The sequence below is a fragment of the Podarcis filfolensis genome, assembly GCF_964270895.1.
Source record: "Podarcis filfolensis genome assembly, chromosome: 4".
In the NCBI taxonomy this organism is placed as follows: domain Eukaryota; kingdom Metazoa; phylum Chordata; class Lepidosauria; order Squamata; family Lacertidae; genus Podarcis; species Podarcis filfolensis.
Genome location: NC_139607.1, coordinates 72,728,266 through 72,753,234, shown reverse-complemented (window position 1 = coordinate 72,753,234; position 24,969 = coordinate 72,728,266). Strand labels below are relative to the sequence as shown.

At 40.0% G+C, this 24,969-nt stretch overlaps 1 protein-coding gene and 1 long non-coding RNA gene across 49 annotated transcripts in view; one reads left to right on the top strand and one right to left on the bottom strand.

Annotated features, from left to right (window-relative positions):
• The window catches only part of ZBTB20 (zinc finger and BTB domain containing 20), a 513,065-nt gene that overhangs the window by 385,822 nt on the left and 102,274 nt on the right, over nt 1-24,969 (top strand). For 46 of the 48 annotated variants that reach the window (XR_014546995.1, XR_014546996.1, XM_083609064.1 and 43 more), the window contains one exon: nt 14,287-14,420. The gene's annotated coding sequence lies outside the window, so the exon portion shown is untranslated. Of the gene's footprint in view, nt 1-4,729; nt 5,139-5,715; nt 6,223-14,286; nt 14,421-24,969 lie in introns of those variants that run through there. The other 2 variants (XM_083609099.1, XM_083609098.1) reach the window with 2 other exon arrangements.
• LOC310760645 overlaps nt 23,287-24,969 on the bottom strand; it is a 48,209-nt gene continuing 46,526 nt past the window's right edge. Inside the window, exon 3 of the long non-coding RNA XR_014547096.1 lies at nt 23,287-23,579. This is a non-coding gene — a long non-coding RNA (uncharacterized lncRNA). The remainder of the gene's footprint in view (nt 23,580-24,969) is intronic.

Sequence of the window (24,969 nt, the reverse complement as noted above, 5' to 3'; positions counted from 1 at the left end):
TTTTGCAAATCTAAAGAAAGCTCAACAATTTTGGCAAAAGGCATGTTCTTAATAGGCAGAGTCTAGTTTAATTGTTTTGTAATTTTAGGTGAGTTAATTAGTAAACAAATTACATTTATATCCTGTGCATCTTAGATAGCCTCATATTTTTACGAGAGACAGTAAGTTGCTGAAAACAATCCCATAAGTTTCATCAAAGTACAGGGCTTTGAAGTTTCCAACATCCAAACCCAGAACAGCCAATGAAGCTCTTTTTAGCACTATTATATGAACTGGTATCTCTGCTTAACAGTAGATCAAATATATGGTTACTAACCTCAATAAACAACAAAGTTTATTCTATTAATTTAAATAATCTTGTGTTAAAAGCTTGGATATTGGACCTGTCATGTAGACAAGTATTTTCATGTTCTTAATTAGATTTTTTTTTTTAAGTACTCATGTTTATCAGAAGTACTTTAGTTAAGTTGCTGGAAAGGGATTTCTGATTTCACTCCTACTTCTTCAATTCTTATTTTTATTATTGCAATTTTTATCAGCTGTTTAATTAATGAAATCCATTTTCAACTCAATAATCAGTTGAAGCTTAATATAAGTTGGTTGGAATCCAAGTACTATGTTTAAATGTGCTGTAGAATGGGCTCTATACACTAATTGTATAACAACCATAATACAGTGGATGCTCGGGTTGCGAACATGATCTGTGCAGGAGGCACGTTCACAACCTGCAGCGTTCGCAACCCGCAGCGCCACGTCTGCGCAAGCACAGGGTCGTGATTCGGTGCTTCTGCGCATGCGCAAAGCGTGATTTGGTGTTTCTGCGTGAGCGCCGAAACCCAGAAGTAACCTGTTCTGGTACTTCCGGGTTCGGCACAGTGTGCAACCCAAAAACGCGCAACCTAAACCCAAGGTATGACTCTATATCTAAAATTGGGCCTATTATCCTACTAAGTATTGAGTAAGCCTTGCTGAATCCATTGGTACATCTTTCTGCAAAGCTTCCATCTAGATCAGTCTAGAAGTAATATGGGCTCACTTGACTCTCTAAAAGGCTGTCCTGTAGTCATTTACGGTGTAGGAAAATAATTACATTTGACCATCAAATCATTATCTATATTTCAGCACAAATAGGATAACAAAAAAGTGCTGATAGGCTTGTAATAATTGATTTATTCTATACAAAAATTAAAGAAACATGGAGAATTCTTCTCTAATGAAATTACCTTGTCAAAAGTTTAGGTTATCCCTTCAGAAATTAAACAATGGAGCAGTAATGTGATATAATTTTAGCAGACCCATTTCAGTCAGAGTTCATGCTTCAAATGGCGTTAGCTGTCCTGGTCGATGATCTGCATCTAGAGTTAGACAGGGGAATATGACCTTGCTCATTCTCCTAGACCTCTCAGTGGCATTTGATATTATTGATCATCAACTACTTGTGAGCTGTTTGAGACTAGTGGGAATTGGGGACATCTCGTTGCCAAAGATTCTCCTATCTTCAGGGGCAGTGCTAAAGGGTAGTAGCACTGAGTGACTGCTGCTCTACCACATGGGATTTGACCTGTGGGGTTCCTTGAAATTCTGTCTTGTCACCAGTCCTTTTAAACATATAATGACAGTGCCCAGTTTTAGTTTTATTTTTCATCAAATCAGGGAACAGTGGTAGATTCCCTGAAAACATTCATGAAAATACATTTGTGGGGTGACTGGCATACATTTCCATTTCAGCCAGACAGAAGTGATTATGTTGGGCCAACTCTAAACCAGTGGGAAATGTGCTTTTGCCAGCACACTCCCCTTGAAGAAAAGGTTTTGCACCCTGGCAGTGTCCCTGGACCTTGTACTCATTTTGGACTCTTGCATGGCAGTAGCAGGGGTATGTTTTACGATTTCAGGCTGCTGAGCTGGCTGTGGTCAAATACGGTTTTGTCCTAAGTAATCCATGCTTTAGTAATCTCCTGTTTGGATTACTCATATCCACTCTGTGTGGAACTGCTTTTACAAATGGTTTTGAAGCTGCCACTAGGGCGGAATGCTGTGCCTCATCTCCTCATAGGGATGAATCTCAGTGTGTATATTGCCCTGCTTCTAGCTCTGTGGTACTAACTGCCTGGTTCAAAATGTCTATGTTGACCATTTAAGCATTTCAACACTTTTTTCTTGTTTACCATATAGAGCAGCAGCTCTTCCCATAAGTGCCTCCCAATTATTTCAGATATCTGGGAGAAGCCCTGCTTTAAACTGAGAAGCTCAATCTAAAATACCCATAAACCTAAATTCCATTTCAGAACTGACAGACATGGAAGGCTTGGAATTGTACTGTCAACCTGATCAGACAAGTTTTTATGCTGTCAAAAGAACAACAGTATAGGCCTCAGGCAGGCCTTGTTGGGCAGGGTACTGCATAGTGTGTTTGCCAATACAATCCCATTTTGTGGATTTTTATTATTAATTGGGGTGTGTGTGTTAAAATATGGTTTCGTTGCTGGTGGTTTTTAATTATTGGTTTGTTGCTTTGACAGTGGTTGTTGTCACAAATAAATAAATATTGTTCAGCTGACATTGACACACTAGACCAGAAATTCATAGTGTTAGTGCGGCTCTCCTTACCCTGTTTGGAATATAGAGAACATGTTATGCAACTTCAGAGCAGTGCTATTTTTCTAGAAAAAGAGGTGCCAGAGCTCACCGTGTTCTCTTCCTTGTTCTCTTATAATGGCAATGGCACCCACCTGAGAGGTGTCAGCGAGTTCCAGCTGAAAAAAAGCCCTGCTTCAGGGTAATCTGCTTTCCCAGTCTTGCTGCTGGAACTCAGAGATATAATAATAATGGCATGTATAGTAAACTGATTTTTTATACGACCTTTATGCCACCATTCTACCATCACCCGCATGCTAAATGGACATCTTGCCAATTCAGTATTGGGTTGTCAAATGTGGTACACTTAGTAACAGCAACAGCAACGTTACATGCTTCCCTATTTGAGGTACCAATTATGTCAGGTTTTCGGAAGTGTCATAAATATCTCACCTGCTTTGCTATACAGCACTTCAGTGTGATGTCTATCACTAGGATTAATCCATTTGTACCTCAGATTGCATCCAAGGTCTGAATGAATAAATTACTCTGCACCTGCTTTTTTAGTGAGAATTTACTCCTTTTCTTAAAGACTTTCTATAGTGGAATGAATTGCTTATTCATAATACCTAGCATTGCCTTTCTGTCTACAGAACCCATGATCCTCTATCAATCATTGATACCTGCCTTGATTGGTACTGCTCTGCTTGTTGTTGTCTTGTCTTGTTTTGCTTTGCTTAAGCTCAGGAATAGTCAACAACCAGGTTAATATACCGTCAACTTCAATGAACTAACATTTATAAATGAGTGATAGCCTCACTGTAGCTTACTATTACTTAAAATGTATGAAAGGCCAGCGGTTTGCAAAGCTCAATGCAGAATTTTTCTGGTCCTGTCCAGAAAACTTAAAATGTAAAAGCTTATCCAGAAGTCTACTTCTAACATTGCACAGAAGTGTCCTGGTGTAAAACAGATCCTGGATTCTTTGGAAATCCATTGCACTCACAGCCAAGCTAGATAGAATGTTAATTGCATAAAAGGAACTAATGTGCACTTTAACATTGCAAAGAGCTGCCCTGGGGAGGGGAGGGGACAATTGTAGTCCCTTTGAATGCTAAAATTCTATGATTTTAAGATTGGGACTGTAGAAAGAGAAGTTTAGCTTTTTCCTCCATGCTGCACAGCTGCTGCAAAATCACAAAAACGCCAACTTAAATGCATTAGGAGGGACTATCCCAATGGCACCAACAGAGGGAGCTTGCTGCACTTGTGAGAGTCTTGCACCAGTGCCTGGCACCCAGGTGGAGTGGCACTATCCCCCAGAAGTACCTTGCCTTTCTGGACTGTAGGAATGGGAATTCTGTTTGGCCATTGCGGTCAGCAAGTTGCAGGACTAGAGGGATCTTTGGTTTGACCCAGCAGGGTTTTTCTTATGAAGAGCTGAAGTAAGCATTGCTTTCAGTCCCCCGAGTTTCAGTCCTATAATAAGGTATCCTTGGTAATGACAATTTGCTTCCTTGTGAAAGTAAAAATGGTGGTCTTATTATCTATCACCCCACACATACATAGGTCTGTCAGTATTAAACTCCATCTGTTCTGTAAGGCAAATTTCAGGAAAGTTCTTGTAGAGTTAAAAAAAAAAAAGTACTTGCCAGATAGCCACTCTCTCCTACCAGACTTAAAAGATTTGTGTTGTTCTGGAGTTTATATATGTATTTGTCAAGTCTAAACCTAGCACTGGTAAAAGGAAAGGAAAAAAGGAGATGGGCATCTAGATCTACAGCTGTTTTAAGAAACAGCTTATTGTATAATGCCATTTGTATTTGTACTTTTTGTTTTGTGGCAAGTTTTAATAGTTACCCTTTGAGGATTTCCAGTCTAGCTTATCAGAATCCACCAACAGTCTTTTCTGTAATATTCGCGTTTCCCTTTTGGTTCAGCCGAGCCCACTGACAGATCATTCAAATTCAATTGTTTTATGTCTAAGCCGAACAGCTAATTAAAGTAGGGATGATTAACCTGACTGGCAGTGTCGCTCTCTCACTCTCTCCCTTGCTTTCTCTCTCACTCCCTCCTGTTCCAATCAGTCTTTTTCTCACTCTCTCTCTCTCTCTGTCTTTTGCTCCACTGTTGTGTTTTTTTTTTCCTCCTCTCTCCTAAACGTGGTCTGCTTGCTGATGGCAGAATGGCACTCGGAGATTTGTGCATTGTGTCTGGTTTCCTACGGGCAAGCTGACCCAGTGCCTCTAGGGACTTATCAATAGACCACTCAGAAGAGACAGAGACAGGAGAAAGGAGGAGGGGTGGGGGGAGACAGAGAGAGAGGGAGAGGGAGAGAGAGAAAGAGGGAGAATCAATATCAAGAATAGAAGGAGCTCCGAAGCCATTTTTTTATTTTTTTATTTTTTTTATTTAAAAAAAAAGTGTATCAGGACTTGGGAAGAGGGTGACAAAGAAGGTTTTTCAAAGAGCCAGTGGAGGAGGTTCTAATAAATTTGGAAGGATACAGTTCCCTGTCTTGGGGAAAAGGAGAACTCCTGGCTGATTAACATTCACACCAGGTATGAGATGTTCGCTACCCCTTATCACTGTGCCGCAACCGTGAGGGAAAGGCGCCTCTCTCTTTTTTGTCTATTTTTTTTCCTTCTTTCCGTTTCTTTCCTTCCTTTTTTTTTTTTTATTTGAGAGGGAGGAAAAAAAGAGGGAGATGGAGCGAGCGTGTGTTTTGGTGTGTTGTTGCTTTGAAGCGGGGCGGGCGGGGAGAGAGAGGCGAGCCGTGGGCACTGGTGTGACGGGAGCAGGAAGAATGGAAGCAGGGCAGCAGCAGCAGCATTCAGGGAGCGGGAGAAGTGTCTGGAGTAGGTGGTTCTCCTCAGGCACCCCGAGGGGGGTTACCCAAGTTCATTCCGAGCAGGTGGATTTAGGCTGGGAGTTACTTAACGCTTGACCGCCAGTTTTGAAAAAAAGGAAAGAAAAAAAAATCCCGCTTCCTATGTCTATTAAAGGAAGTGCCAATGTCTCTCCCCCCCCCTCGCGCTGCCTCTCTCTCTCTCCCCGTCTCTCTCTCTCCCGCCCCCCCCTCTTTTCCTAACCAGACAGCGGGAGGGTTTCTGGCTCCCAGCCAGCCCAAAAGCCTCTAAGTGTTTTGCACTTGTTTCAGGGAGTCGCTGCCCGGGGATTTCCCCCCCACCCTCTTCTTCTTCTTCTTCTTCTTTCCTCCAGCATTTTCACTAGAGAACAAAGAGTTCTTTACAAAGGAAAGGGGGGGGGAGTGCAAGCTTAACGCCTCAGATATGTTCCCCCCCTCTGTTTTTTAGGGTTCCCCCCCTTTTCTTTCGAAAAGAAACAGTGGCAGCCGCACGCACACAAAAGCCCCAAATTGAAAAGGGATGTGATTTCTCTTTCCCTCCTAAAATACATTTTTGAACTAAGAAAAGGGAGGGGGGTTAAGAAAATAGTTTGAATTCCCCCCCACACACAGTTGTCCTTTTTAAAATTCAATGTAGCTGTTGCTTTGCTAACTTTTTCTTGATGGGGCTCTCTGGCATAAACTTAGGCTCTTCTCTCTCTCCCCCCCCCTTTCCCCCTTCTTTCTTTGCCTTTCAAGACATTTCACCTGAGCAATAGAAGAGGCAATGAGAATGGGTAAGATGTTGTGCACAAGAAATGATGGAATGGGGGTGGGTTCATTTACTTTTTGTCACCAGTCCCCCCAAAGTTTGTAAGGGCTTGTGGAAGGAAAGTGTGTTTGCCTCTGAAAGGATGCAGCAGTTATACACACATCTGGGGGCAGTTTTCTTTGGCCTTATGTTAATCATAGCACACGTGGTTATCCAAGAGGTTAGGAGAGCTTTACAGTTTGTGTTTATCTTTCCTATAGATGGAACTATACCTATAGTATAGTACATACCTGGTTTTCATCTTTGTTTGTTTTTATTCTGTGGATTTGAACCTCTCTCTTTTTCTCTCCATATAGATGTAAACACACACAAACACACACACACACACAAACAGAGCACAATATATTTTGGCTAGTATCATAAGATGGCAAAGTTGAGTAGCAATTCAATAACATGTTACATGGAATTATAGTAGCAAATGTCTACAATTCTTCATGTTTTAAAACGTATCCAAGTATGTTCAATATATCTTGAACATTTACACACTCAAGAAAGGTTTCTTTTAATCAAAGTCATCCCCAATAATTAATTACTACTTTTGTTAAATCATTACTTTTAGTAGTTCACCAGAGCAAGTGGAAGCATGTATGTGGTCATCATTACTATCATAGTATGTGTAATTTTACATGTATGCAAAATGTGTGGGACTAGATTGGAAGTAATTACAGCAATTGTTTGGGACACAAAGGATGATTATCATTATCAGTGCTATTTTTCTTTTTCATTCAATCCTCTGCTTAAAGAGGTGGTCTGTTACAGTCACATATGTGCTGTATGTGTTTATGTAATACAGATTTTGGCAGTCCCACATACTTAGTAGATGTTATTTCAGAAGGAATGTGTTATGTTTACAGAGGAGGTACAAAGGCAAGTTTGTTCTACAGTTACTGCTATAATCTTGGAGTAACTTAATTGCAGCAATTGGAGTGAAACCAGATTCACGATGCAAACATAAAAGTGTTTTCTGATCTAGTCTTACCGTAGAGGACTCCATAGCTGAGCATGAAATATCTCAATAGAAAAAAAGAGAGTGTAGAAATCTTGGACACATCCAGTATTTCCTGAAACACAGTAGAAATTGTCCAACTTTTGGCAAATTATATCCTCTTTTAAAAAGTTAGCGTTTTCTTCCTTTATCTCCCCAAACAATTTTATTCTGCATCTTTCGTTATTTTATTTGTTTACTGTGCATTCTTCTTTCTGTAAAGATTAAAATATAATTAAGCAAGTAATGAACACCTCTAATCTTTGTCATTTTCATAGAAAAAACCGACATGTCTGTACCTCCTGTATATCTTTTCTTAAGATATCCTTTTTGTTTTTGTTCTATAACGTGGTATGTGTCCATTTTGTGTCTGTATTCCCAGAGGTGGCAACAGGAGGGAGGGGTAGTCCATGCCAAAATCTACATAAGTCCCTTCAGTCTCTGCTAAGAGGCATCTTCTACCAGAGCTATCTTTGCATCCAGAAGTACAGTGAAAGATGATAGTTCTTTTTTCTGAGATTCTTCATGGATCTGACCTAAGATACTAAGGCATTCACAGTACAGGAGAAAAGAGAAAGAGACGAGGGGGGAGGAAAGAAAATTAGGAAAGAAAAGCTCTTTGAGCAGAAACACACTGGCTCTTTCTTCCTGCAGGCAATCCGCTCCAGCTCCTGGCGACGTGTCCTGCACTATCAGATATCATATGACTCTTTAGTTGGACTCCCTTTAGCAGAATGGGCCTGTTAGAACTCTGTTTGTTTTCTTTTCTTTTCATTTCCTTTTCTCCTGTTCCCCTCCTGTTTTTATGTCTCTGTGTGCATTCTTTTTTCTCTCTGCTTTTTGTTCATATGCTTTACATAAAGACAGAGCATTAATTAATTCCATAGTCTGTTTTAAGTTAGCTGCCCAAATTTCATTTAACGTAGAGTGTGTTGTTTATCCTTTTCTTGCATGCGTGTTCGTATGTGCATATATGACCCCTTTCACATCGTTTCTTTTCTTCCTTATGTAAAATGGTAGGTAGGAATTGCTTTTCTTAATCTGGAGTCAGAATGCTAGGATTTCTGTCAGCATATCCTTTGGATTTGTGAGTTAATTTACCCCTGTGTTACCTTGTTTATACGAACAAGTTATTCTCAAGAATAAGTTTTAAAATCTGTATACAGAAATATATGCACCCACATGAATTTCACTGGAAGTTGAGACAGATCCAGTTGGAATTTTTTACAGAGGAAACCAAGAGTAAGCTAAGTAATGATTCAGATTAAGCTGAAAATTGTATGTAGCATTTAGCAATAATGTGTGGTAATGGAGGAGGAAGGACAATAGACAAGGTGAATGTTCCTAGTGGCAGTTCTTACAAATTCTCTCATATTACTATCAAGTGCTGTCTATGGGGAAGTGAAATATCTCTAACCTTTCTTCTTCTTCTTCTTCCTCCATTTCCAGACTTTCCAGGAAATTTGTTTAATGGTTTTCCCACAGCAGGTTGTAATCAGGGATCAGAAGTCAGGTGCATCACTATAAGTTTTGATGATGGACCTGCCTAATTACCTCCTATGACTTAAGGCATATGACCTGAGGGGACCCATAGCACTGATAAAATAGCAGCTTGGAATGCTAACTTTGAAAGCACCTTCATCTTTAGCCTGCAGCCCTCTGCTTATTAGGATTAAGTCACACTGATATCAACTGGACTTACCTTTGAGTAAAGGTGCACAGAACTGACTGTAAGGCTGCATGGTATGTAACAATCAGAAGGCATCTCAGGTCTTGGCCTCTTTGACATGGTGTATCTACTTGATCTATTTTAGTTCTGAAGTTACTTTGGTTTTCATTAAATTCTCTAAACATGACTTAATTTTCTATAATTTTTCAAACTTAAAATATTCCATGCTGTATTTTGTGAGGCAATTGTTTGCCTTAATATTGTGCGCCAAGATACGGTGTTGTATGCATTGTATCATTTAAATGTTTTTGTTCCAAGTTTTTGCTATATCCAATCTGGTCTTAAAGTACAAAATTCTGAGATTTGTCCACTTCAGATCTCACCTCAGCTCCAAACTTATGCATCCCAGTTCCCAGCCTCAACCCTTGAACTATGATAGATTAGTATTAGTATTATTCACTAATCTTGCCAGGCTGTTCTTAGGAATGCTGAGGTAATACAAGTGAAGTACTTCCATGAACTACATAAATGATAAGTATTTTATTATTTTAATTAGACACTGTCTAAAAATGAAGCATTCATTCACTGTAGTAGTGTTTTCATAGTCATAGTTCATGTCTCCTGTTATTTAGTAGCAACATACTATCTTACACAATTACAATCTCTTGTTCTTATTCTCAACAACTCTTTTTAAAAAAAATATGTTTCCCTTCCCGTCCCCCTCTCCCCTCTCCCCCACATATGAATATAACTGGAGAAATTCTCTAACCGCGGAAGACATTTTCAAGGCTTTTTGCACTCTAGTTTCATTTTAAATATTTTATATTGGCTTGTTCTAACTGAGGAACGTGCAGTTTCATCCTGCTCAGAAAAACAGGGTTGGAAATTAGTGCTATAACTATTTTTGATAGCGCACAACTAATACGTATACTGTGTTGTACTTACTGGTTCCCACATTCAATAAGTCTCTTAGTAGTTATTGCAATTAAGTGTGTGTATATTTATTTGTCAGACTTTTGTCCCAGGTGATCAGGGTTTCCTGGGTTCCTAGCAATTCAACAGTGGCACCTGTTTGGGGGTGGTACCTAACACATCGGATGCCAATTCCTCCAAAATGTAGGCTTGAACTTTGTAATCCAATTTTTTTTTATGCCTTTATGCAGGCAAATATTAACCTAGTGAATATGCTAATCAGTACAGGGATGGAAGGAAGGGAGAAAGCTTAAAGCTTTTTACCATCTCAGAAGAAAATCTGTTCTGTCTAACAGGTTTAGATCAGGTGACTTTTTTTCCAGCAAACCGTGTTCTCAAGTAACTGTCTCTTTTCTAATGTCGAAAATCGGAGCCGAGGCGGAACTTTCAAAATGTGTACAGTAAAACCTAGACATTGGGCCAAAGTGGTTATTTGTCATCTCATCTGATGAATACATCATGCATGTTCAGGAGGTTATAGCTGAAAAGGATAGCAGCTGCTTGTTGGAAGAAGGAGTAACTTGCTTTCAGTAGGGCCAAATACATTTCCGGTATAATTTTAGTGGAGTTTAAAACGATATCTAGGTAATGTGTGCTCCCATTTTATCTTTAAAAACCAAGCATAGCAGAGCCTAATGATTATTTAGATGGATGTTTGCCAAGGGGAAAACCAGCTTGTGTAACACGTGTGTCTTGGGTGCAACAGTGTTGCTTAAAGGCCACTAACAGGATAACTACTGAGAGGAGAAGCAGATTTTCCTTTAACATGATACGCTGCCCTGCTGCTTTCAGATGGCAGAGATTAGAAGTTTAATTTCTTGCTGAAATGGAGTATCTGCATATAAGAATAACTTTTCATTTAGCATTTGTTCACTTGGCTATCTATTTGTATGCAAAATGAGCCATAGCAAGCCTTGTAGTTTTATTTTGTATTGACCACACATACTTGTTTGTTGGCTTTCTTATCTTAGGTGTAGTAGCATTTCTTCCTAAGGCCCTCCCCCATTTTGTAATTTAGATTTTTGTTTATGATGATAAATACATTACAGTCTACTAGTGTGTCCTGAAAAAAAACCTCGTGATTGTTTCCTTTTCCATTTAGGATTAATATAACGAAAATCAGAATGCGAGATAATCATAGGTGTGATTCTGTATTAAACAGTTATGAGTATTTTCTAGTTTTTAAGTTTATTTTCAATTCGGTGATAAAAAATAGAATTCCGTGTAACTAACTTTTTCTTACTGCGGCTGTTTTGGCTTGCCACATTGCATATACACATTTCTTTTTATGATCAGATGTAGCCTTCCTTAAATAAATCCTTTCCCTGTAATACTTAACATTTTATATATTAGATCTCTTCAGAGCTGCTTGAGCTATAAGACCTCTAAAATCCAGATCCAAATCTTACAGTTTAAGCTCTTCTTTGGGTTGCATATCACACAGGTGGTTTTCTTGACCTTCTCCACCTCCCTCCCTCCGGTTAAGGATCTTAATTAAGATGTTGCAGTTAAGATATATTGCATAAGGGTTTGTGCTTGCTACTGTTCACAATGAAATCAGAATTGTGAACTGAATTCGGTCCTTCCATTAAGAATTCTCTTGGCATTCCTCAAAGACTTGTTTTATGCTCAGTCGGCCTTTTAAAGTTCTGACCATATTAAGAGTAGAAAAGGAGCTAGTCTGTTAATGCAGTCTTTTCATTACCCTAGATAATAAAATTTCTCTGTGACCTGTTAATCTCTACTATGTATCCCAGAAAGCCTGCAGATCTAGCGTGAGAAACAATTTCTGCTCCTTCCCTACAGAAAATAAGTTCTGTAATTATTTTTCTGGCCAGAGAATCAGGAAATAGCAAAGAAAATTATGTGTATTTAGAAAGTTGCCAAAGTCTTTGCCTGTGAGGAGATCAATTGTTGGATTCTTTAAAAAGAAAGAAATCCTCTGGTCTGTGAGTCCTCAGAATATCCTTAGTATTACAGTTTGTAGGGGGGGGGAATCCCCAGTACTAAACCTCTAGCAAGCAGAATCGGACAGATCGGTTGCAGCTTATACAACAAATATACCTGTCTAAGAAGTTAGTATCCACTTCACATATTCAGTTTTGCTTGGGTTAATAGTACAGGATTTTTATTTTTATTTTAATCATGACATTTATATCCTGCTCTTGAGTGAACTCTGAATTAAACAGAAGGCCAATATCTCATTTTTTAAAAATGAAAATCAGTTTTGGAAGTCTGTAGTTCTGAGCAGAAAAGTAGCAGGAAGCAATGGAATGTTTAACCTTTTTTGCAGCTTGTTGTTTTCCTGTGCCAAATCCTCCCTCCCAGTCACTTTTCCCCTCTCCCACCAGTAAGGTCCAGCTTGCAGTTTCCCCACAGGCATCTGGTTGGCTACTGTAAGAAGAGGATGCTGGAGTAGATGGGCTTTTGACCTGATCCAGCAGGCTCTTCTTATGTATCAAATGCATATAAACACTGGGTATTGATACACATACCATTTTGTTCCCTACATGGCATTTCCAGTGGGTGGGTTAAGCCCTAAGCCCACAGTCTGATTCTGCATCAGATGTTCCCAGACAACTTACCGGATCAAATATTTTTTGCTTTATATTCATTACTGGTTTCAGAAGCTGATCCTATAAACATTTTGTTAAATATCTATCAGGAAAGGTAGATTAAAAATAGTATGTCAAGAAGTATGGCAGAAATAGGCCATCATTGATCATTAAGTGGGGTCGACTTATCCTTGTCCCCCAACGCCAAACAAGAATTTCACAGTGTTGAAAATCTTATATATAGAAATATATTGTAGCATACAACCATAACACCTTGTTTTGAGCAAGCAAATCGATCCGTCTCAAGCTCATGGGAGCCAACTCCTAATAAAATATTTCAGGGGGCTGCCCCCAATAGTTAATAGGCCTTGCCATTCAAATGGTGTGCCTGTTCTACATCTTGTGACCGGTTATGCAGGACAGGGTTTACCTGCTCCCACAATAGTTTATGCAAGCTGGCATCTCTGCTCAGGGTAGAATCTAGATTGAGTGATCTCTCTTAAATATATGGAGGTACATCAACTTGGAATCACATACATTGTGATGAACCTGATTTTTCTGCCTCAAGTCACCACCTTACAGGGGGTGACTCTCAATCCTAGCTGCTCAGAAAGTATAGCTTGATTACATAGGGCTGCATGTTTGCATCACGGGTTTTGCATTATATTTTTCAGGTGTACATCAAATATGTTTTAAGTATATGCTAGAAACATGGTGTATAAAACTGTAAATTATGTAATTTCAGTTAGTTGGGACACATAATTATATCTCGTTTAAATGCAAATTAGAGTGTGTATTTTGATGTACCATTGCATTTTGTTCTATACATTCTTTCTGAAGAGCCAATTGCATAAGCTTTCCTCATTTTTTCTCTGCCTATACCTTGAGTGACGATAACTGGGCACTGTTAAAATACTGCTACTTCCTTCCCTACTCTGGAATTTGTTATATTTTATTAAGGAACACATTAATGTTGGGAGATAGGAACTTGAATGTGCAGGAAGAAAAGAACATGGACATACATTTATAGATTATAGAAAAAACATTTTGACATCCTCAAGACACTTCAGTAATTAATGGTAATATTCAGCTTTATAGCACCATCTCCAGTCATACAGTGTCAGGATGTTCGATAAAAATTGACTAACAGAGACTTACTATATCACTTTGCTATTAGCATTATTTTGTGCTTTTTAAGATCTATATGTAACCACTGGAAAACAGTTAAGTCATTCTGGATTGCAGTGTCACCAGTATGCTGATGACACCAAATTCTGCCTTTCTTCTCTGTCAAGCGCAGAAGCAGTTGTAGGTTCCCTGAGCAAATGCCTAGATTGTCTGATGGCTAATGAATTGGAAATTAATACAGACTGGACAGATGTATTAAGCCAATTTGGAGCCATGGTTTTGTCTTTCTTTGGTAGGGTTATACTGCCCCTAAAGGGCAAGGTTTGCTTTTTGTATACTACTTTAGCCTACATTTCTGGTGAAATCCCTGATATAGTGAATAGAAATGCTTTCTACCCGCTTTGGCTGATGAGCTAGCTGCAGTTGCTTCCATCACATAGGCCCAAATCATCCATCATTTTGAAACAACCAAACCTGCACTGACTGCCTGTTTTTATCATCCAAGTTCAAAGTACTGATGAGGTGTGGTCTTTTTTTAAGATTTAAAAGTCCTGTATAAATTGGGGTAGAGGTGGCTAATCTGTGATGCTCCAGATACAGTTTTATTATCAGATACTTGCAGGTGTATAAGCCACTTCATGTGCTATGTGGATATACAGAAAGTGCCATATAAATAGTTGCATTAATTAATTAATTAGTTGTTGTTGTTGTTTTTTACAGACAAGCAAGTGTCTTCACACAATTTTGCTGAAGGTCCATGTTGACCAAGACTGCATAAGAACAGAAAGCAGACTTTGCACAGCCTGCATCCAGAGCACTTGCTCTCATCACGAGGCCACACCGCTTCCTCAAATGTAAGTTGGTATTAACACATTGTTTATGTTTTAAGAACATTGATTGAGCTAAATGTAGATTAGCTGATATTATATCCACATCTTGGTTTGCATGTATTCCTTGTTATTTATTCCTTATGACATCTTTCTAAAGCACACTGGATGCAGGTGATAATTTCCCATGCAGTGAAGGTGTCATAATTTGACTTTGCTTAAATCTTGGGAAGATGAGTCGGCCAAGATAGGGCCAAGGCCAGATTCTGTTTAGGAGTGCAGTAGATTTTGTTTGTTTTGTCCATTTGTTTGTTTGAGGTTTTTATTGATTGTGTTTATTGTTATTGGTTTTAGTATTCCAGTTGTGTTTCTAAGTTGCTTTGAATCATTTCTTGGGTAAAGCAATGAATAATAATAAATGTGAATTTCATCTTCAGACTGTGTGCCGAAGAATTATGCACTATGTGAAACCAACTCTTCGTAGTGCACTACATATCACAAACTTCATAATTTCACACACTACATAATTTCATTATGGGATGACACTTCCATATTTGGGAAATAGTAGGTGGTCCATGAATAATAAATAATACAATTCAACTACCACATATAGACGCATTGCATTGTGTTGCACGTCCTTGTCCTTGGGACCTATGTATTGTATATACAGAGCTAGTGATACATATGTGTCTTGTAATGGGATATTTTTACATCAGCATGTCAAAACCCAGTTTTTATTCTTCTCATGAAGAAACTCCAGTTTCAGAGCAAGCAAAGCTACATGTAGGCTGGAAAAGTGGGCTGCAACAATATCATTGTCCCTTCACATACTTCAATCAATCTTCTGTAAGGGCAGGAAGAATTTGTGGTAGTAGCTAGAAGTGTCTAGACTTGCAGAATATTTCTATGTACTTAGCTTGTATGGGTGTGTGTGTGTGTGTGTGTGTGTGTGTGTGTCAAATACACCCACAAATTCACCCACACAATATAAGACTGGCAAAGTCTGAGTACTGACCTGAATAGTACAAGCAGTGCCCCGATTTTTGTTAAATTGTATTTTGTAATTGTATAAAACTTTTTTTTTGGGGGGGAGAGTGTTGCTTGTCATTCCTCCTTCCGACTCTGGAGTGTTCATCTCCCTTTTTGGTGAAGAAGTGAAAATGCTTTTGTTATGTTGACAGTCACCTCTCCTCTTTTGTAGAATTACTTTTCTGTGGTGATGTAGAAAATCAAACAACTTCTCACTACTTTTAGCATGCAGTAGTTGCATTTCATTTACTCAATGCTAAAGGTCGCTGGCTATTGCAAGACAGATGCTCTACCACTGAGCTATGGCCTTTAACTTCATTGTTAACTGATTTGTATGGTTGTACAATGGACAAGCAAGAGAAGTTAACCTCAGGTGGGTTTGCATATGCAACATTTACCAGGGCAAGAGGATGACAGAATAGGACAAAGGAGTTTAAGGTTGGTCACAATCAGCTCAGCTTAGATGCAGCAATTGTGATTTGTTGATAATTGTAAAATTATAGTTCAGATATACTTGGGTGTGTACAACAGCAGTATATGAATAGGCGAGTCTTCAGTTCAGGCCATGGCTTTTATGGGTAATGCAGGGCTATGCCGATTTCAAGCTTGGTTTTATTCAGACACCACAGTTTCTGAGGTGGTTGTTATATCCTTGTAGCAATAATACAGACAAGCCTCAAGATTGTTCTACAAAATGAGGGTGCCTGTCAAAATGTAGACTATTAATATTATAAAGGATGCTATGTCCAGCCACTTAAATGCTCCTTCCAATGGCAATGACTATATTTTTAAAAATAAGGCTTTTCTGGGACATTATCACTTTTAAATTGTATCGTACCAAAGCTTTCCAAGCACTAGCCTTTGCAAATATACGTTTAAGTGTGTTGATGGCAGATTGTTGGCATCCGTCTATCTCGAGAGACAATGACGTGCACCTGTGGAGGTGACATCAGAGGTGGATTTAGGGGACCGCTTCAGGTGTAGCACAGGGGGCACTGCAACTGTTATTTAGAATGGAGCACAAGAGGTTGGGGGTGCTGGATTTTGACATTGCACAGGGTGCCACTGAAATTTGAGACCCCCAAGGTCCACCACTCGTGAAGTCAAGCCACTGTGTTAGCAGCAACAAAGTGACCTCCCTGGGGTGCAAGCCTGGGCAGTCTGTATGGAGGTCCTGGGCTGCCCAGGCAACAAGACCCCCCTCTTGGGTTCAGTGACATGGTCCAAAGGAAAGCAGAGCAATATGTTTGGCACCAACTGGCTGGAAGCAAGTGTACAAGGTGCCATCCAACCATCTTAGGGACTCCATTCCTGATTTGTGTAGGGTTTACTCCTTAGCCTTTTCTTCTCACTGCAAGACAGCAGAGGTTTAGGACCAGAGTTTCCCTGCTCCTTGATGGACCACCTTCCCAGGTTGGCGAGCCCCATTTGCCCCTCTCTTCCTTCTACAGCATGTGCAGTAACTGCTCTCTTGGCTGTTGGACCTACCATTTGTCTCTTTTGCTCAATCCGCCACAGCCTGCCTTTGCATGTAGGGGAGGTCCCTAACTCACTGAGGGCTTGAGACCCATCGGCTCACCTGGTTTAGCCAGCCAGTCAGCCATTCCTGGAATGTGGCACAGGAGCCACAGGTGAGAGCTGAGTGCAGGGTGGGGACCTAAGGTGGACAAACTATCTCAGAGGGAGCATGACGTGTCGCCCACCAGAGGTACTATCCCTCCCATTTAACATGTAACACTTTAATAGTTAATGCATCGGATGTTCTAACCATGGCTCTGAATGTTAACCATGGAGTTGTATTATGTTTGCAGAATCATTATCAGGGCTTGCTTTTAACCAAGGTTTGAAGTTAGAGTAGGAGTGCAGTCTGCTGCCAATCTATTAATTATAGTTAAGAGATTGCCCTGGCACAAACATATTGGTTCCAATCTGTACATTTGCTTTGTTTTTCTTCATCTTTATTGTTTCATCATTAGAAAACTTAGAACAGATTTTCCCTTTAATTAGATATTCATAGCAAAGTCATTTTCAGGGTTGCCCCTCATTTTGAAATAAAATAGTGTTGCAGTGGAGCATTTTTTAAAATGTGATCTCACAAACTTGCCTTAAGTCCCTTTAGACCACTTTGCAGACTACTGCTATGCTCAGTGTGTTTGCTATTGCCCGGTTTTGATCACAGTTGGATTTACAGTGAATTAAATATAGTGGATAAAAATACAAAAGAACTAGAAGAGAGGAAGAGCTCTAGGTGAGTTACCTGAAGTTTAACATGGCATATTAGCCGTTCTTTCCAATATTTATGAGTTGCCTATCTGGCAGAACAACGAAGGCGACTTACAGCTATAATACAAATACAAAACAAAACCAAAACAAGAAAGAGAACTGGTCTGGATTATGGACATATATCAGGAAGCACACTACTTGATAAATACCACGTGCTTTCATTGTTGGCAAGAGTTCATAACCCACCTGGCACTGAGCACCCATCTAAATTTCAGAGTTGTGGAAGGTTGATTCGAAAGGAAAAATTAAGACGACAAGCAGCATGCTTTAACCTGTATCATTCAATTCAGGGTAGAAAGGAAGAAAGAATTCTTGCTAACTGAAGTAAGTGATGGTTGGGATGGAGAACACTGAGCCAAGGAAAAAGTGGAGGAAGAAATAATGGTACATCTTTAAATATGTGGCTATTCAGACTAAGTTTATATACACAGCATACCATAAAACAGAAGTTCTGTGCTTATGAGGCTGTGGTGGTGGTATTTTTTTTCTATTCAAATGATTGTGTTTGGCTCAATTGATAACAGTTTAATGACATTTTGACTATGTCAGAGTAATAGTAATGCCCTGAAAACATTAAAGTGTTGTAGATCTGTATCTGTAGGAGTGCACTTGCTGCTGCTACTGTTTCTGGGAGGTGGCTGAATCATCCTGATGGCATTCAACAGGAACCAGCTGCTGAGAATATTAAAATGCAAGCATTTATTCCTCCAGAGAGACAGTAACATCTGCAAAGTTTTCCTGTCTTGATAATCCCACAGAGCATTCTGTAGTAGTCTTAACTTTACTGTGTCTTTCTTTATGAATTCTCTTTGGAATCTTTGTAGTCTTCAGGATCTGCATAGGGGACTGTTAGACCTATGTATATCTCTGTGCCTGAGATTAAAAATAAAACAGTTTTGGAAAGAATGTATATGCTCTACAACTATCTTATTGGTGTAGAATAGAAAATGTGTTCTTTCTTGTACGATGAGTCACTTTCATCACCAAAATTTGAAGAAGATGATCCATAACAAATTTTTAGAATTTACTTAAAAATTATATCAGATTCATGCTCCTCATCGTGATCTTAAACGTGGGTGTAGTCCTTCCATGAGCCCTTTTATTAATCCCTTTCTTCTCTCACAAAATGCATTCCACTCATTCAAGCTATTCACCGGGTTTCTGCACAACTATCTGCTATTGTATTTATGTTTGTGTTTTGCATACTTTGCCTGGTTTTCTACACTGTGGCTGCAATCCAGCTAAAGTTGATTATGACTCAATCTCATTGAAAGAAATAGAACAGGTTGCTTGCAATTAGGGCAGCTTTTATTGCTTTCAGTGGGACTTAAGTTCCAACCACCTTTAGCTAGATTGGTGCCACCATGCAGAAAGAAATCCAGCAAAAGTGTGTGCCTGCGCACATAAGTAAACAGAATAGCAGAGGACCATGAGAATTACTTGAATTAGTAGAATGCAGGCTATGAGAAATGAGAGGGATTAATAGGTGAAGGATTTGATGTGGGTCATGATAGGGCTACACAGATTATCAAGGTCAGGAGGCACGCGAATCTGATGCAAAAAGCACCAGCAAAATTAATCCAGGAGCTGCAAAAGAAATATGTAGTTCTTATGCTAAAACATATGGGAATATACTTCTTTTACATGTTTCCTGAACTAGAATCTTCAGGAAAATTCATTTTAATGGTTCTCTCCCTAATTTTTGAAAAATGAAGGAGAGGAGGAGATGGAGATCATACATTTTTCCTTCCTCTTCCTGTGGAATTGGGATGCAGTTGGGGTAGGAGGGGCATGTCATTGTCAGTTTTTAAATTACTCAGAACTCCGGAATAGGCAGGCTAAAAAGAAGCTCCAGATGAATAATGAAATATCTGGAATCACTTCAGTTACATTGGCTAATTATAATATTTTTAATGCATTATGACGCCAGACCAGTTGGCAGTGAGGGCAGCAAAAAAGGCATACTTTCCTGCCTCCATTGCATCCTCATTGTGCCATCCAGCAGAGCTTTTCCACGTAGTGCGAGGCCTTTTACAGTATGGCCCAAAGGAGGAGGTGACAGAACTGACAGCATGCTTGCAAAGCCTTTTGTTTACCAAGCAGTTTGAGGATAAAATTGCTTGCATCTACTAGGGCCTTGACTTCACTGTTACAGCAGATGAATCTTGAGAGGTGTCCAGATCACTGTCTAGTCCTGTAATGTTGAATGAGTTTCAGTTAGTAAGGCTCAAAGACATGGACAAGGTGCTTCAATCGGTCAGGGCAATCACTTTTCTCTCTCAACCCTTACCCTTCTTGGCTGATAAAAACTAGCAGGGAGGGGACAACTGTCTGGGCCCAGGGCATGAGTAATGCCTCTTTATGTGAGGGGGTGATCCTGGCCCGCTTGGCACTTGAGACTCAGGTGCTCTTGGTGGCATGGAGTGCCTTCCAGCAGCTTCAGCTGGTGGCCCACCTGCTCCTCTACCTGGACAGGGATTACCTAACTTCTGTTGTCTGTCTTCTGGTAACCTCTAGGTTAGATTACCGCTACATGGAGCTGCGCCTGAAGACAGTAGGGAAACTTCAGCTGGTGAAGTAGCCAAGTTGCTCACCAGGGGAAGGTGGTTTGAGCATATTACACTGATCCTGGCCTGATTTCATCGGCTGCCAATTAGTTTCCGGGCCCAATTCAAAGTGATGGTTTTGACCTGTAAAGCCTTAAATGGTTCAGGACCACAGTACCTCAAGGACCGCCTCTCTCCGTATGAACTAACCTGGACCATGTGATCAGCATCTGAGGTACTCCTTCATATGCTTCCTCCCTGGGAGGTCTGGAGGACGGCAACCTGAGAACAGGTCTTTTCTGCAGTAGCTCCCTGCTTGTGGAACACTCTCCCCAGGGAGGCTCACTCCACAGCTTCATTACATATATTTAGGCACCAGGCAAAAACATTCCTCTTCTCCTAGGCCTTTGGCTAATTAAACAATCTATGGCCTTTGTTTTGTTTTGTTTTGTTTTGTTTTGTTTTGTTTTGAACTGCCCTGTGATCCTCAGCTGAAGGGTGGTATAGAAATGTTGCCATTGTCGTCGTCAACATCAACAACAACATTCCCAAAACATTAGGTATTTCTGACACAGACAAGGGGAGGTGACCTCTAATAATTTAATGAACTAATGTTTGGGGTAATTAAAATGGTATGAAAGAACTCCTAAGGATTTAAAAGGTGGCTTGTCAACTTATACTTAAGACATAATCAGAACACATGGGAAATGCTGCTTTTTGTGCTTGGTAGAAAACTATCCATGGAGAAGGGTGCACTCAGCCCGGTTTCCTAGTCTTCTGTTGGCCTATTGAGGACTCTTGGGGTCTAGTGGTGGGTTATGAAACTTCAGCTTTTACTAAGCCAGTGTGGTGTAGTGGTTAAGAGCGGTAGTCTCGTAATCTGGGGAACCGGGTTCGCGTCTCCGCTCCTCCACATGCAGCTGCTGGGTGACCTTGGGCTAGTCACGCTTCTTTGAAGTCTCTCAGCCCCACTCACCTCACAGAGTGTTTGTTGTGGGGGAGGAAGGGAAAGGAGAATGTTAGCTGCTTTGAGACTCCTTTGGGTAGTGATAAAGCGGGATATCAAATCCAAACTCCTCCTCCTCTTCTTCTTCTTCTTCTTCTTCTTCTTCTTCTTCTTCTTCTTCTTCTCCTTCTTCTTCTTAAGCCAACTTCCCCAGACCATGCTTTGTCCAGGTGTCGCACTGCTAGGAACATAGGGAGCTGCCGTACATCCAAGTCAGAACATTCATTCATCTAGGTCTTTTATTTTCAACCCTGACTCCCCAGAGCTTCAGACAGGAGTGTTTCCCAGTCCTATTTGGAGACGGGTGAGAGTAAACTTGGGGCCTTTTGCATGCAAAGCATGTTCTCTCTCATTGAGCTCTCATTGACGGGGCCCTACTAGCCCCCAAAATAGAAAGGGGCTGGATTTATGTTAGGGATATAACAAGTCAAAAAAAGCTGCGACCTATTAGAGGATACCTGTTGCCCTCAAATTGTTCTTGGATTACAGCCCACATTAGCCTTGCCAGTTGACCATGCTGGATGGGGTTGATGTGAGTGGAAGTCCAGTGACATATGGAGGGCCACAGGAGGCTTACACCATATAAAAACAACTTAAAAGCTTATAAAATAGAAAACAATGCATCTGTAATAATAGCAGCAGTAAAACTTTTCACTTCTCCTAATCCAATTCTATCAGCCAGCCAGCTTAATAAAAATAGACACCCTCACTAAAAGCAGACATAAATAAAAATGTTTTTAGAGCCTGCTTATATTATAGCGAGGAAAGGGCTTATTTTGCTAAATATTTTAAAGCATTAATGTTATGAGACCAATGAAGATCATCATCAACCGACTTGATATTTATGCTGATTTCATAAAATTAATTATGTAACTTGTGAAACTGACATATACTTCAGTAAAAAATATTTTCTTATTTATTATATTTTTGTTCCACCCTTCCTCCATGGAGCTCGGGGAGATAGACGTACATAGTATATCTCTCCCCCACCCCCAACAAATTCTACCCTCACAATAATCCTGTGATATAGATTAGGCTTAGTTAGTATGTGTGACCTGTCTGGTGTCATCTAATGAGGTTCATGGCTCACTGTGGATTTGAACCTGGATACCTGTGATCCTAGTCAACTCAGTACCCAATAGACAGAGTCCTTACCACCAATGGCAGCATGCACTCCTGCAGTTCCTTTAATTGCAGTAAGTAGTCAGTGGGAAAAGTTTAATTACAATACTTGTTCTTCCCTGATAGCTGCAGGGCTAGATTTAACAAATTACACCATAATAAAAATTTAAAAGAATTTTTTTAATCCAATCAGTGGCATTGGTAGAATATTTGACTGCAGTCAAATAATAATCAGTTTACAACAATACCTGCACTTGAACACCACAGTAGACCGTAGCTAATGGCTTAACTTTACGGTAAATGCAGAGACCACTCATGCTCCGTTTCTCCTCTGTCACAAGTAGAAGCAACAAATCATTATCCCATGGGTTAGTGATATATTTGAACTGGGGGTTGTATTTTGTTTTGCTCCAGACAAAGTACTATAGGAAGTCAAAAACAAACATTGAATTCACATTCTGTTTTTTTCTGTAGCAAAACAAACCATGATCTCTGGTTTATCCTAAGTACTAAGACAGGGATCATGCATTTTTCTTTCTTTCTTTCTTTCTTTCTTTCTTTCTTTCTTTCTTTCTTTCTTTCTTTCTCAAAGTGGGAGCCCTCTGCATGTTTTTGGTAAATGAGTGGTTTATGGTAATCTATAATAAACTAAACATAATGAACAAAATAATTCACATATCCTGGGACCATGTGGAACCTATTTCTTCTGTTGCTCATACAACGTGATTGTTGCCCTAGTGCTTTGCTTGTCTCACAGATGAGGTATGCAGTTTGTCTTGTGAGGTTAAGATGTTCTGCTCTGCTGAGAAAACCACCTTTCTGCCTGCCATGATTCTAGACTAGTTCTGTCTAGACTAGCACTGTCCTAGGCACCATCAAGGCAGTCAGACCAGCTGCACCTTACCACAACTGGCTGTATTTCCTTATATAAGGAAACAGAAAGATACTGCTACCAGGCTGATCAACAGCTATGTTAGCTCTGCATTTCTCACCCTTCCTCTGGTGGCCTTCGACTGCCGCTTTAGATTTGAACTCTTTGCTTATCTTTGGATTTATTTTGTCAGCTAGCTTTGGCAGTGTGCTTCTGACTTACATGCTCGAAGTACTTGACCCCTTTCATGCCCAGCCTTTGCCCCACTAGTCTGCTCTGGTTTGATCTTCTCTCTGCACTGACTTGGAGCTCTTGAAGGAATACCAGTCCTGCAAGGGTTAATCAAATACCACTATGCTAAAGCTGTTGTATTTAGAGACAAACTCCCCTTGACCTAGAATAGGTACAGGCAACTGCAGGATTCCAATACATTTAAAACCAGGAATCGGTCAGCAGGAGGTTACATAGAATTTTACATTTCACTAATGTAATGCAATGAATTAAAGCTGCCAATTAAAATCCAAACTAAACCACCAAGTGTGTTTGGAGTTAATCCTTTTTTGCTTTTCCCCAATCACATCTCCAGCACAGTCTGTGGATTGTTTCTGATCTACATCACTGTACATTGAGAATCGCACCCAGTTTTCATTTGGGGTATTTGTTTTGCATAACCTGAAAAGCAAAGCTGTTGCCATGCAAACGGCACAATTTTGGGAGCTCCCATTTACATTAAACCCATTCTTGCTTCTACCTTGGGTTATTCAGAGACACAGTACTGTAGCTGTGCAACAGCTGTAGTACCTGATAGGATGTCAAGCAGTCAAGGTTTTGACAGCATCTTAAATACACAAAGACAGAGCTGCAATCCTCTCTTTGCAAAGTTTATTGATAGCCTCTCTCAGAATGTGACAGAGTAGGGAAAGTTGTTGTAGAACATTTTGGTTCTAACCAGCAGTCACTTCAATGTCATTCTTGATTTCTGTCTATCTTTATAAAGAACTGTCAGCAACTGTTTTACGCCTCAAAAATTGTTTATTTGCAAGATTTAAAATTTGTAAATTAAATCTGTGGTCACCTAAGAAACTGGTTTATTCCGGTCTCTTACACACGGCAGGCAAGAACTCCTATAAGTTCTTCTGGTTCCTGGTACTGAAAAGGATTGGATTTATTTTCAGAGAGAAATATGGATATGTTAGAAGATGGTAATTTGGAAAGGGCAGCAAAGCTATGCCTGTTGATGAAAATGGAGTCTGTGGATAAGAATGTAGGCTGGGCTGTGTTCAAGGAGTATCTACCTCCTACCTACCTGAAGTTGTGTTTTCTTACTTGCAGAGTGGAGAAACAGTGCATAGGATTTTATTTTCTGTCAAAATTCACAACTACATGGTTCATTATACAGTTGTACCTTGGAAGTCGAACAGAATCCATTCTGGAAGTCCATTTGACTTCCAAAATGTTCAGAAACCAAAGCACGGCTTCTGATTGGCTGCAGGAAGCTCCTGCAGCCAATCTGAAGCCGGGGAAGCCCTGTCGGATGTTTGGTTTCCAAAAATAGTTCGCAAACCAGAACATTCACCTCCAGGTTTGGGAGCCAAAACGTTCAGTAACTAAGCTGTTTGACTTCCAAGGTACGACTGTATTAATTTATCCTACTCATATTGTTCACCTGTATTGAGTGTCATTGCCCTCTTCTGCAATACAAAATGTTTAAAAAGACGC